Consider the following 13,701-nt stretch of genomic DNA (forward strand, 5'->3'; position numbering starts at 1 on the left):
AATATTCAACATCCATAAAGAAAAGAACTTTCAAAAAAGAATTTCATAGCCAACCAAACTAAGCTTCATAACTAAAGGAGAAATAAGTTTCCTTTCAAAGAAGCAAATGCTGAGAAAATGTATTCCCACCAGACCTACCTTGCCAGAGGTCTTGAAAGAAGCAGTAAATGTGGGAAAGGCCATTACCAGCCACTACAAAAACACACTTAAGTGCACAGACCAGTATCAATAAAAAGCAACACACAAACAAGTCTGTATAGTAACCAGTCAACAACGTGATGACAGGATCAAATTCACAGATATCAATACTAACTTTGAATGTAAAGAGGTTAAATGCCTCAATTAAAAGGGACAGTATAAGAAGCTAAAGAAGCAAGATCCAATGGTATGTTGTCTTAAAGAGACCCATCTCACATGCAGTAACATTCATCCACTCAAAATAAAGGGATGGGGAAAAAATCTACCAAGCAAATGGAAAGCAGAAAGCAAGCAGGGGTTGCAATTCTAATTGAAAAGAAAATAGATCTTAAACCAGCAAAGATCGACAAAGGCAAAGAAGGGCATTATATAATGGTGAAAGCTTCCATTCAACAAGAAGACGTAATTATTCTACATCTATATGCACTCAACATAGGAGCACCCATTTCAATAAAGCAAGTTATTAAAGACATGAATGGAGACTTAGATTTCCACACAATAGTAGTGAGAGACTTTAGCATCCCTATGACCCAGTATTACACAGATCATCAAGTCAGAAAGTTAACAAAGATAATCAAAACCTGAACTCACTACTTGACCAAATGGACATAATAGACAAAACTCTCCAACCAAAAACAACAGAATGTACATTCTTTTCATTACCACATGGCACATACTCCAAGATCAACCAAATATTCAGACATAAAGCAATACTCAGCAAATTCAAAAGGACCAAAATCATACCAACCACCCTCTCAGGCCACAACACAATAACAACTGAAATCAGTAGTAAGAAAGTTACTCAGAACTATAAAATTATATGAAAATTAAACTTCTTCTGAATGACTTTTGGGTAAACAATAAAATTAAGGCAAAACTCAAGAAGAAGTTCTTTGAAATTAATGAGAGCAAAGGTACAATATAGCAAAATCTTTGGGACACAGCTAAGGCAATGTTAAGAGGGAAATTTATAGCACTAAACATTCACATCATAAAGTTAGAATTATTTCTAATTAAAACCTAACATCACCACTAGAACTAGAGAAGCAAGAGCAAATCAACCCCAAACCTAGCAGAATACAATTAGTAACTAAAATCAGATCCAAACTGAAATAAATTGAGACATGGAAAACAGTGTGAGGGATCAATAGATTCAGGAGATGGCTCTTTGAAAAAATTCATAAGATAGATACACCACTAGCTAGACTTACAAAGAAAACAAGAGAAGCTCCAAATAAACAGAATTAGAAATAACAAAGGGGATGTTAGCAGTGACCACGCAGAAATAAAATGAAAAACCATAAGAGACTTCTATAAACACCTGTATGCATAAAAACTAAAGAGTACACAAGAACGAGGTGAATTCCTGGACATGTACACAATCCCAAGATTGAAACAAGAAGAAATTGAAACTGTGAACAGACGAAGACCAAGTTCTGAAATTTAAACAGTAGTAACTATTATACCAGACGTACAAAGAAGAACTGTTGCTAGCAATACTGAAGCTATTCCAAAATAATGAAAAGTAAGAGCCTCTTCCCAACTCATTCTATGAGTCCAGTATCATCCTGATACCAAAACAGACAAACAAATAAACAAAACAGCAATAACAGCAAAACACAAACAAATAAAAACCACTTCAGGCCAACGTTTTTGATGAACACAGATGCAAAAGTTTTGAACAAAATAACAGCCAACCAAATCCAACAGCACAAAAAAAAGCTAATGCACCATGGACTATTATGCAGCCATTAAAATTAACAAGCTTATGTCCTTTGCAGCTACTTGGATAGGGCTGGAGGCCATTATCAGAAGCAAATTAACACAGGATCAGAAAACCAAATATTGCATATTCTCAATTATAAATGAAAACTAAACAATGAGAGGGTATGAATGCTAAAAAGAGATCAACAAATACTGGGGTATACTTGAGGATGGAGAGTGGGAAGAGGGACAGGATCAGAAATAATGCCTATTGGGTACTATACTTATTACATTAGTGACAAAAGTTATCTGTATTCCAAACCCCTGTGACACTCAGTTTACCTACATAATGAACCTACACATGTACCCCTGAACTTAAAAGTTAAAAGAATAATAATTAAGAAAGAAAAAGATATACATATGTCATTTCAACATACATTTAAGGCAATGTTTCAAACTAGTAAGAAAAATAAAAGACTTTATTAATGATTTGGGAAAATCCATCACCTAAAATTAAAAGAAAAATAGCATGAACTTATTTCAAGTGGCTATTAATATTGCAATTAAATAACATTTTAGAATAGGTTTTCATCCATAAAACCCATAGACACAAAAATATTATAAAGGATGAACTAAGAAACTTAAAAATTCAGAGTTTATAAAACAATTGACAGGTTTAAGTGATAAGACACAACTTTTTTTTTTTTTGCCATGAAAGACACTACAATAAGATAAGTAATTTTAACATAAAATATTAATTAGAATTAATTATAGTGACAGGAAAGTAAATAAAATAAGAAAGAAGATTCAAATGAGCTCAATTAGAAATGAAACAGGAGATGTTGCAACTGATACTACGGAAATACAAGATCACCCAAGGCTAATATGGACATCTTTACAACAAAAATTAGAATATCTAGAGGATATGGATACATTCTTTGAAATATTCAACCCTCCTAGATTAAATCAGAATTAGAAATCCTGAACAGACCAAAAGCAAACAGCAAGAGTGAATCAGTAATAAAAATAAATTGCCAACATGAAAAATCCAGTATGAGATGGATTCACAGCTGAATTATATTAGTCATTCAAAAAGATCTCAAAAAAAAAAAAAAACCCTACAAAATATTACTGAAAGAAATCATAGGTGACACAAACAAATGTAAACCCACCCCATGCTAATGGATGGGTGGAATCACTGCTTAGAAAATGACCACAATGCTCAAAACAATCTACAGATTCAATGCAATTCCCAATAAAATACCATCATCATTGTTCACAGAACTAGGAGAAAAAATTCTAAAATTCATATAAAATCCAAACTGAGCCCACATAGCAAAAGCAATTTTAAACAAAAAGGACAAATCTGGAGACACCATATTACAAAACTTCAAATTACACTACAAGTCTATAGTTACCAAAACAGCATGGTATTAGTACAAATAGAGTCATGTAGACCAATGGAACAGAATACAGAACCCAGAAATAAAACCAAATACTTACTGGCAACTGATATTTGACAAAACATACAGAAACATATAGTTGGGAAAGAACACATTATCTAATAAATGGTGCTGGGAAAACTGGTAAGCCGCATGTAGAAAAATGAAATTGAATTCCCATCTCTCACCCTATACACAAATCAACTTAAGATAAATTAGTCTTGTCTAAGACCTAAAACCATATAAATTCTGGAAGATAACATAAGAAAAACTTTTCTAGACAATGGCCTAGGCAGAGAATACATGACTAAGAACCCAAAAGCAAAGGCAACAAAAACAAAAACAAATAAATTGGACCTAAATAAACTATTTTTTGCACAGCAAAAGAAATAATCAGTAAACTGACAACCCACAGAGTGAGAGAAAATATTTGCAAACTATGCATCTAACAAATAACTAATATCAAGAATCTACAAGGAGCTTAAACAAATCTTCAAGAATAAAAGCAAATCCCATCAAAAAGTAGGCAAATAACATAAACAGACAATTCTCAGAAGACGATATACAAACAACCAAACACCCAGGACCAGATGAATTCACAGCTGAATTCTACCAAAGGTACAAAGAGGAGCTGCTATCCTTCCTTCTGAAAGTATTCCAAACAATAGAAAAAGAGGGACTCCTCCCTAAATAGTTTTCTGAGGCCAGAATCATCCTGATACGAAAACCTGGCAGAGATACAACAAAAATAGAAAATTTCATGCCAATATTGCTGATGAATATCAATGCCAAAATCCTAAATAAAATTTTGGCAAACCATACCCAGCAGCACATCAAAAAGCTTATCCACCACGATCAAGTTGGCTTCATCCCTAGAATACAAGGCAGGTTTACCATATGCAAATCAATAAACACAATCCATCACATAAACAGAACTAATGATAAAATCACATGATTATCTCAATAGATGCAGAAAAGGCCTTTGGTAAAATTCAACATCCCTTCATGATAAAACTTTAAATAAACTAAATATTGAAGTAAAGTATCTCAAATTTATAAGAGTTATTTATGAAAAACAAATATCCAATATTACACTGAATGGGCAAAAGCTGAAAGCATTACCTTTGAAAACCGGCAGAAGAAAAGGATGCCCCCTCTCACTACTCCTATTCAACGTAGTATTGAAATTTCCAGCCAGGGCAATCAGGCAAGAGAAAGAAATAAAGTGCATTCAAATAAAGAGACAGGAAGTCAAATTGTCTCTGTTTGCAGATGACATGATTATATATTTAGAAAACCACATCATCTCAACCCAAAATGTCATTAAGCTGATAAGGAACTTTAGCAAAGTCCCAGGATACAAAATCAGTGTGCAAAAGTCACAAACATTTCTACATACCAATAATAGACAAATAGAGAGTCACATCATGAGTGAACTTCCATTCACAATTGCTACAAAGAGAATAAAATAGGAATAAAACTTAGGAAGAATCAATATCATGAAAATGGCCATACTACCTAAAGTAATTTATAGACTTAATGCTATCCTATCAAGCTACCACTGATTTTCTTCACAGAATTAGAAAAAACAACTTTAAATTTTATATGGAACCAAAAAAGAGCCTGGATAGCCAAGACAGTCCTAAGCAAAAAGAACAAAGCTAGAGGGATCACACTACCTGACTTCAAACTATACTCTGAGGCTACAGTAACTAAAACAGCATGGTGCTGGTACAAAAACTGATATATAGACCAATGGAACATAACAGAGATAACACCTCAGAAATAACACCATACATTCACAATCACCTGATCTTTGACAAACCTGATAAAAACAAGCAATAAGGAAAGGATTCCTTATTTAATAAATGGTGTTGGGAAAACTGGCTAGCCATAGGCAGAAAACTGAAACTGGACCCCTTCCTCACACCATATACAAAAATTAAATCAAGATAGATTAAAGACTTAAATGTAAGACTTGAAACCCTAAAAAACCTAGAAAAATCCTAGACAATACCATTTAGGACATAGGCATGAGCACAGACTTCATGACTAAAACACGAAAAGCAATGACAACAAAAGCCAAAATTGACAAATGGGACCTAATTAAACTAAAGAGCTTCTGTAGAACAAGAGATACTGTCATCACAGTGAACAGCCAACCTACAGAATTAATGAAAATTTTTGTAATCTATCAATCTGACAAGTGCTAATATCCAGAATCAATACATCTCATTTTTCTATGATATTCTACTCTAATCTACTGTCATTGTTGTATATTCTACTATTTTTTTATGTGACTCCATGGCTAAGACATTACATTTATGGGAAGTTGAGAAGAATAAAAAAATAAAATAGGAGGAGGAGAAAGATGGAAAGGAAAAGGATAAGAAGGAAGAAGAAAAGCAGGAGGAGGAGGAAGAAGAAGGAGAGGAAGAAAAAGAAAGGGAGCAAGAAGACGTAGAAATGGAGGAGAAAGTAAATATGAGAATAGCAATGTAAAAATTAACCAATGTTAATTTTTTTCATTTTGACAAATGTACCCTTGTTAAGTAAGGTATTAATATTCAGTCAATTTGGATGCCTTTAGATGTGAGTCACTGAGAAAAATGCAGCATTGTATTAGTGTTGTATCTGCCAAAATTTCATGTCCTAAGCCTTGTCATGAAAACACCAAACAACATGAGCCTTCCTTCCTACAGAATAAGGGGCTATTATGCCTTAAAATTGGCACCATCATGAAAGAGAGGTTAAGACAGAAAAACCGTTCCAAATTAAAGGGCAGTAAAGAGATGTAATAATTGAGTGCAACATTTAATCCTAGATTAGATCCCAAACCAAAAATATAAAGTAGAAATTACTGAGATCATTAGCAGAATTTGAATGGAATCTGTTAAATGAATGGCAAGGTTTACTAATTTGGAGGTTGTAATGGTGGTATGGTAAAAAAAGTCATTATTTTTGGCAAATGTATGCTGTAATTTTCTAAGTTTGCAGCATCAGACTTGAATTATGTTCTTAACTTATTCAGAAAAAGAATAATAAAATATTTCTGTCTAACCATATAGTTATTATTGATGGAGAAATAGAGAGAGAGAGGCACATGCCATAAATCATTGACAATTGGGGAATCTGAGTAAAGAAGATATATATATTTTTGTACTCTTGATAAACCTGCTTTTTTTAAGTTTGAAATTATTTTGAAAATTGATGTCTCAGGTTGTTCTAGTAGATGATTAAAACAAATACGTAGTTTGATGAAAAGGAGCTGTTGCCCAGTGATGAAGAAATGATACTAATTAAAACAGGTAAAAAATATATGAAGGCATTCATTAATCTAGATTATTTCTTATTATTTGAACAGAAATATTCTGTACACAATGAAATTATTGATAATTAATGTATTTCATGTAATTTGTATGACTTTCCTAGTTTCCCAAACAAGTGTGTATTGTTTTAGTGATAAAACAATAAAGGTTAGAAATGTATAAATGTAAGGAAAAAATGTTATTTCACATTTCAGTTACACTGCTTGATTTTGACTCTTTCTAGAAATGTAATTTGACACATCAACATGTTTATATTAATATCAAATTATTTTTAGGATCTGGAACATTATTTCATTACAATAATCAGAATCTCGATACAAAATTTAATTATTCCTGAAGCCTTAAAATATGAATTTCATTGATAATGAACTTTTAAATTTTTTCAACTAGTATTAATAATGTGTAATATTACTTTTTTATTTCCAATAATTTTCATTTTCATTGTCTAAAATGAATTATATTACGATTACATTCTAAAATATTAAAGGTATTTCTGATTAAATAGAAATTCATGATTAAAGATTAGCCATCCACATAGAAGTACTCAAAATGTGAAAATGCATTTGGAGCCTTGGATGGTTATATCTAGGGACAGGACAAAGTTTGCTATAGAATATTGAATTCTAAATTTAAAATTCTGTGGTCACTTTGGCAGCACATATACAAAAAATGAAAACAATACAAAGAAGATTATCATGTCATCTCTGCATAGATATCATGCAAATTAGTAAAGCATTTTATATTTTTTCAGGAAAAAAAGAAAGAGATAAACAGCCTAAAAAGTAAACAATCACAGGACTTCCGCCAAGACAGCTGAATAGGAACAGCTTCGGAGCACAGATCCCAGTGAGAGAGACACAGAACATGAGCGATCTCTGCATTTCCAACTGAGGTACCAGGTTAATTTCAATGACACTGGTTGGACAGTGGGTGTAGCCCAGGGAGGACAGACCCAGGCAGGGCAGGGCTCTGCCTCACTCAGGAAGCGTAACCAATGGGAGGATCAGGGACTTTACACATTTGACACTCCAGTTCAGACACTGTGCTTCTCCTATGCCCTTTGCAACCCACAGTACAGGAGAACACCACCAGGCTTAGCAGTGCCACAAGTTAGCAGCGCAGATCTGAGAGACAGATCCTTCCAGCTCAACGCCACAATTTGTTGGCACAGAACAGGGTGGAGATTTTGGCTAGCACTGATTCCTAAGAAATAAAAACTACCATAAGAGATTAAAACAAACAACTCTATTCACATTAACCAGTAAATCTGGAATAAATGGATACAGTACTGTACACTTGGGTCATCCCAAGGCTGAACCAGGAAGTATTTGAAACCCTGAATAGAACAATAACAAGGGCTGAAGTTGAGGCAGCAATAGCCTACTAACCAAAAGCAATCCAGGTCCAGGTGGGTTCACAGCCAAATTCTACCAGACATACAAAGAGGAGCTTGCACTTCTGAAAGTATTAAAAACAATACAAAAGAAGGGAATTCCCCCTAACTCATTTTATGAGATTAACATCATCCTGATACCAAAACCTGGCAGAGACTCAACTACAAAATAAAACTTCAGGCCAATATCCATGACGAACACAGATACACAAATCTTCAAGAAAATACTGGCCACATGAATGCAACAGCACATCAAAAAGTTTATCCATCACGATCAATTACGCTTCATCCCAGGGATGCAAGTGTTCAATTCATCAAGAATATTTACCTATCCTAAACATATGCACATCCATCACTGGAGCACCAGATTCATAAAATTAGTACTTCTAGATCTGTAAAAAGACTTCAAGAGAAACACAATAATAGTGAGGGACTTCAGCACCACACTTACAATGTTATACATAACGTCAAGCAAGAAAATTAACAAAACAATTCTGGAATTAAATCTTACATATGACCAATTAAGCCAAAGAAAGATCTACAGAATACTCCACCCATTAACTACAGAATATTCAATCATCTCATCTGGAAATAGTAACCTGCACCAAGATTGACAGCATGTTTAGCCAAAAATCACATCTCAATAAATTCAAAAACATCTAAATTACACCAACCATACTCTGAGACTACAATGAAATGAAAATAGAAATCAATACCAAGAAGATCTCTCAATATTACACAAATTCATGGAAATTAACAACTTGTTCCTGAATAACTCTCACTATGAGTGGGAGCTGAACAATGTGAACACATAGACACAGGGAGAGGAAAAACATGCCAAAACACACTGGGGCCTATCTTGGGGGCAGAAGAAGGGAGAGCATCAGGAAAAATAGCTTCATACATAGGTGATGGTTTGATCTGTGTTGCAAATCACCATGGCACATGTTTTCCTATGTAGCAAACTTGCACAACTGTACATGTGCCACAGAAGTTAAAATAAAAAAAAAATGAAAGGGGAACATTAATACACTCTCATTTGTAATTTAAATTATTTCAGCCACTGTGGAAAACAGTTTGGAGATTTTTCAAATAAATTAAAACAGAACTGCCATTTGACTCCTCAATTACATTACTGGGTATATATTCAAAGGAAAAATGCTTCCACCAAAAAGACACAAGCACTTGCATGTTAATCCCAGCACTATTTAAATAGCAAAGACATGAAATCAGCATACGTGCCCATTAATGGTGGAACGTATAAAGAAACTGTGGTACAGGTACATCATGGAATACCACACAACCATAAAAAAATGAAGTTATTTCCTTTGCAGCAACATGAATGAAGATGGAGACCATTATCCTAAGTGATTTAATGCAGGAATAGAAAACCAAGTATTTCATTTTCTCATGTATAAGTGGGAGCTAAACATTTGGTACTCAGGGGCATAAAGATGACAACAGTGGAAACTGGGGATGACTATAAGAAGGAGGCAGGGAAGGGTGGCAAATGTTGACAAACTAACTGTTGAGTGTTTCAATAAGTACCTGTGTGATAGGATCATATGTACCCGAAACCTCAGCATGACACAATATACCTGGGTACAAAGCTATGCATGTACCCCCGAATCTAAAATAAAAGTTAAAACGTTAGAAAAATAAAAGTAATTTCAAAAATAAAATGACTAAAATGTCAAATATTATGATATGCATTTCGCTAAAATATAAAATCTTGTTTAGAAATTTAAATTTCTTCATACAGCTTTCTTCTCCCATTAAATCATAGTAATTTCTCATGTTATTCATTAAGAAATATTTTGCTTATATGTTCAACCAAACCCTTACACTCTACTGAGGGCTCAGACATGTAAAAACTTACCGTAGGATTCTCAACCACACCCGTATATTCTCTTTGCTTGTGTAATATTTTTTTTATCCCCAGGAAAATGGAAGTTCAATATTTTCAGAGATGAGGAGAGAGCTAGTCTTTGCTTCCTACTGGGTATGTATTTAATTTAATTCTCAACACAACTCAATGATACAGAAATTGTTACCAAAACATGGTAGAAACTTTAAGACTCCAGATTTCACAATGTTAATGATTATATCTCACTGTTTTCTGCATGCTGGATACAAAGGATTTTAATAAAGTCTTGGGAACTGGAGTAAGTAATTTGAATTTTCTTGTTCCACTTATCTGATTTATAATTTGAGAGAGTTAAACTACATTATAGAAGATTCCTACCTAACTATGCTATACCATACCAGGAGTTGTACCAATATGCCCAGAATAGTCTTTTTTTTTTAATCTTACACCCTGTGGCCCGTGCCCTGGCAATAATGAACTATGAAAAGTCAGACATATGGGCAGCAATCATTTAAAAAAATCTCAACATTGCTGATCATTAGAGAAATGCAAGTCAAAACCACAATGAGATATCATTTCACACCAGTCAGAATGGCTAACGCTAACAAAAATTAACAGTTGCTAGCAAGATTGCAAAGAAAAAGGAATAACTATACACTGGTGGTGGAAGTGTAAATTAGTTCAATCATTGTGAAAGACAAGTGTGGTGGTTATCAAAGACCTAAAAACAGAGATACCATTTGACCTAGTAATTCTACTTCTGGGTATATATCCAAAGAAATAAAAATTGTTCTACCATAAAGATACGTGCAGGTGAATGATCATTTCAGCACTATCACAATAGCAAAGATATAGAATCAGCATAAATTCCTATCACTGATAAACTGGATAAAGAAAATGTGGTACATATACACCATGGAACACTATGCAGCCATAGAAACAAAATATATCACATCATTTGTGGGAACAGGGATGGAGGTGAAGGCCATTATTCTTCTCAAACTAATGCAGGAACCGAAAACCAAATACTGCATGTTCTCACTTATAAGTGAGAGCTAAATGATGAGAATATATGGACACATAAAGGGGAACAACTCACACTGGAGACTTTTGGAGGGTAGAGGGTGGGAGAAGGTAGAGGATCAGAAAAAATAAGTAATAGGTACTAGGCTTAATACCTGAGGAACAAAATAATATGTACAATGAACCCCGTGACACACGTTTACTTATACAACAAATCTGTACATGCATCCCTGAACTTAAAAGTTAAATTTAAAAATGTGATCTTATACACTCATAACTTTTATACATACAAATAAATTATGTGTGACTTACTAACATGACTACATCCTAATGAATGCATCATTAGGTGATTTCATCATTGTGTAAACATCATAGAGTGTTTTTACACAAACCTAGATGACATAGCCCATTATAAAACTGGCCTATATGGTATAGCCTGTTGCTCCTGAGCTACAAATCTCTACAGCATGTTATTGTACTGAATACTATAGGCAATTGTAACACAGGGGAAGTATTGGTGTATCTAAACATTGAAAATTACAGTGAAAATATGGCATTATAATCATGTTGGACCATGGTTTTATATGAAGTTTATCATTGATGAAATGCCATTATGTGGCTCATGACTGACTAGAAAAATTGCCAGCTACTACTTATTGAACATTTAATACTGTAGGCACTGGGTGTCTACTTCATATTCATATTTATGGAACAGTTTTATCATCTGCAAAACAAGGTTAATAATTATATATATACATTAAATTATATATACAATATATTATATACAATTTCATGTACTTTATTATAAATGAAATATATATAACTAAAACATATAAATAAAATGAAATATATTTATAGTTCATAAATTTTATATTATAAAATTTTATATATGACATATAATGCAATTTTATAGATGATATATATCACATATGTAAAATCATATGAGATTATATGTATATGTATACATATATAATCACATATATATTTATTAAGATTCAGTTGAACAGTAAAACAAAATATATGTAATGATATACATATAAGGTGATGAATTTGTTAATAAGCCTGATTTAATATTCCACATTATAAAATATTAAATCATGACATTGCATCTCATAAACATACAGAATTATGTTAAATAAAAATATAATCACATACACAGTTATAAATTTAAAAAGGAAAGAACTTGGAACAACTGCTGGCTTATAGTGAGGTTATTCATAAATGTTAACTATTAAGAGCATCTATAATATGGAATTCTCACAACAACCTTGTAAAGTAGATACCCCTATTATCTTAGCTTTCTTCTAGGCTTTGTTGTAAGTATTTTCTGTGATTGGACTACCTCATAAATAGCTCTCAATGTGTGATCTTTAAATCAGCATCACCTGGAACCTTGTTAGAAATTCAAATAGTCAGACACCACTTCGGACTTGCAAAATTCGAAACTACTTGCATTATCAAGTCCTCTAGGGGTTTGTAAATCAAGTTAAAGTTTGAAAATTACTTTCAGCCTAGAATTTCATATCCAGCCAAACTAAGCTTCATAAGCAAAAGAGAAATAAAATCCTCTATGAACAAGCAATTGCTCAGAGATTTCATCACCTCCAGGCCTGCTTTACAAGAGCTCCTGAAAGGAACACTAAACATAGAAAGGAACAACCAGTACCAGCCACTCCAAAAACATACCAAATGGTAAAGAGCATAAACACAATGAAGAAACTACATCAACTAACGGGCAAAACAACCAGCTAGCATCAAAACGGCAGGATCAAATTCACACATAACAATATTAACCTTAAATGTAAGTGGGCTAAATGCCCCAATCAAAAGACACAGACTGGCAAATTGGATAAAAAGTCAAAACCCATCAGTGTGCTGTAACCAGGAAACCCATCTCACATACAAGGACACACATAGGCTCAAAATAAAGGGATAGAGGAAGATCTACCAAGCAAATGGAGAGCAATAAAAAGCAGGAGTGGCAATCCTAGTCTCTGATCAAATAGAATTTAAACCAATAAAGATCAAAAGAGACAAAGAATGGCATTACATAATGGTAAAAGGATCAATGCAACAAGAAAAGCTAACAATCCTAAATATATACATACCCAATACAGGAGCACCCAGATACATAAAGCAAGTTCTTAATGACCTGCAAAGAGACTTAGCCTCCCACACAATAATAGTGGGAGACTTTAACACCTCATTGTCAATATTAGACAGATCAATAAGACAGAAAATTAACAAGCATATCCAGGACTTGAACTCAGACCTGGACCAAGCAAACCTAATAGACATTTACAGAACTCTCCACCCCAAATCTACAGAATATACATTCCTCTCAGCACCACATCATACCTACTCTAAAATTGACAACATATTTGGAAATAAATCATTCCTCAGCAAATACAGAAGAATGGAAATCATACACAGTCTCTCAGACCACAGTGCAATCAAATTAGAACTCAGATTTCAGAAACTAACTCAGAACCACACAACTACATGAAAACTGAACAACTGGCTCTTGAATGTTGACTGGATAAATAATGAAATGAAGGCAGAAATAAAGATGTTCTTTGAAACCAACAAGAACAAAGACACAATGTAGCAGAATCTCTGGGAAATATTTAAAGCAGTGTCTAGAGGAAAAATTTATAGCAATAAATGACCACATGAGAAGCAAGGAAAGATGTAAAATCCACAACTTATTGTCAAAATTGAAAGTGCTAGAGGATCAAGATAAAA

The 13,701-nt window shown here is 33.5% G+C and overlaps 1 non-coding gene across 1 annotated transcript; it reads left to right on the top strand.

Annotated features, from left to right (window-relative positions):
* Positions 1-7,312: 7,312 nt before the first annotated feature.
* LOC119468327 lies at positions 7,313-7,420 on the top strand. The gene has a single exon (XR_005196986.1). It is a non-coding gene; the product is annotated as a U6 spliceosomal RNA (small nuclear RNA).
* The last annotated feature ends 6,281 nt before the right edge of the window (positions 7,421-13,701 follow it).

This window comes from Cebus imitator, unplaced genomic scaffold (genome assembly GCF_001604975.1).
Source record: "Cebus imitator isolate Cc_AM_T3 unplaced genomic scaffold, Cebus_imitator-1.0 Scaffold412, whole genome shotgun sequence".
In the NCBI taxonomy this organism is placed as follows: domain Eukaryota; kingdom Metazoa; phylum Chordata; class Mammalia; order Primates; family Cebidae; genus Cebus; species Cebus imitator.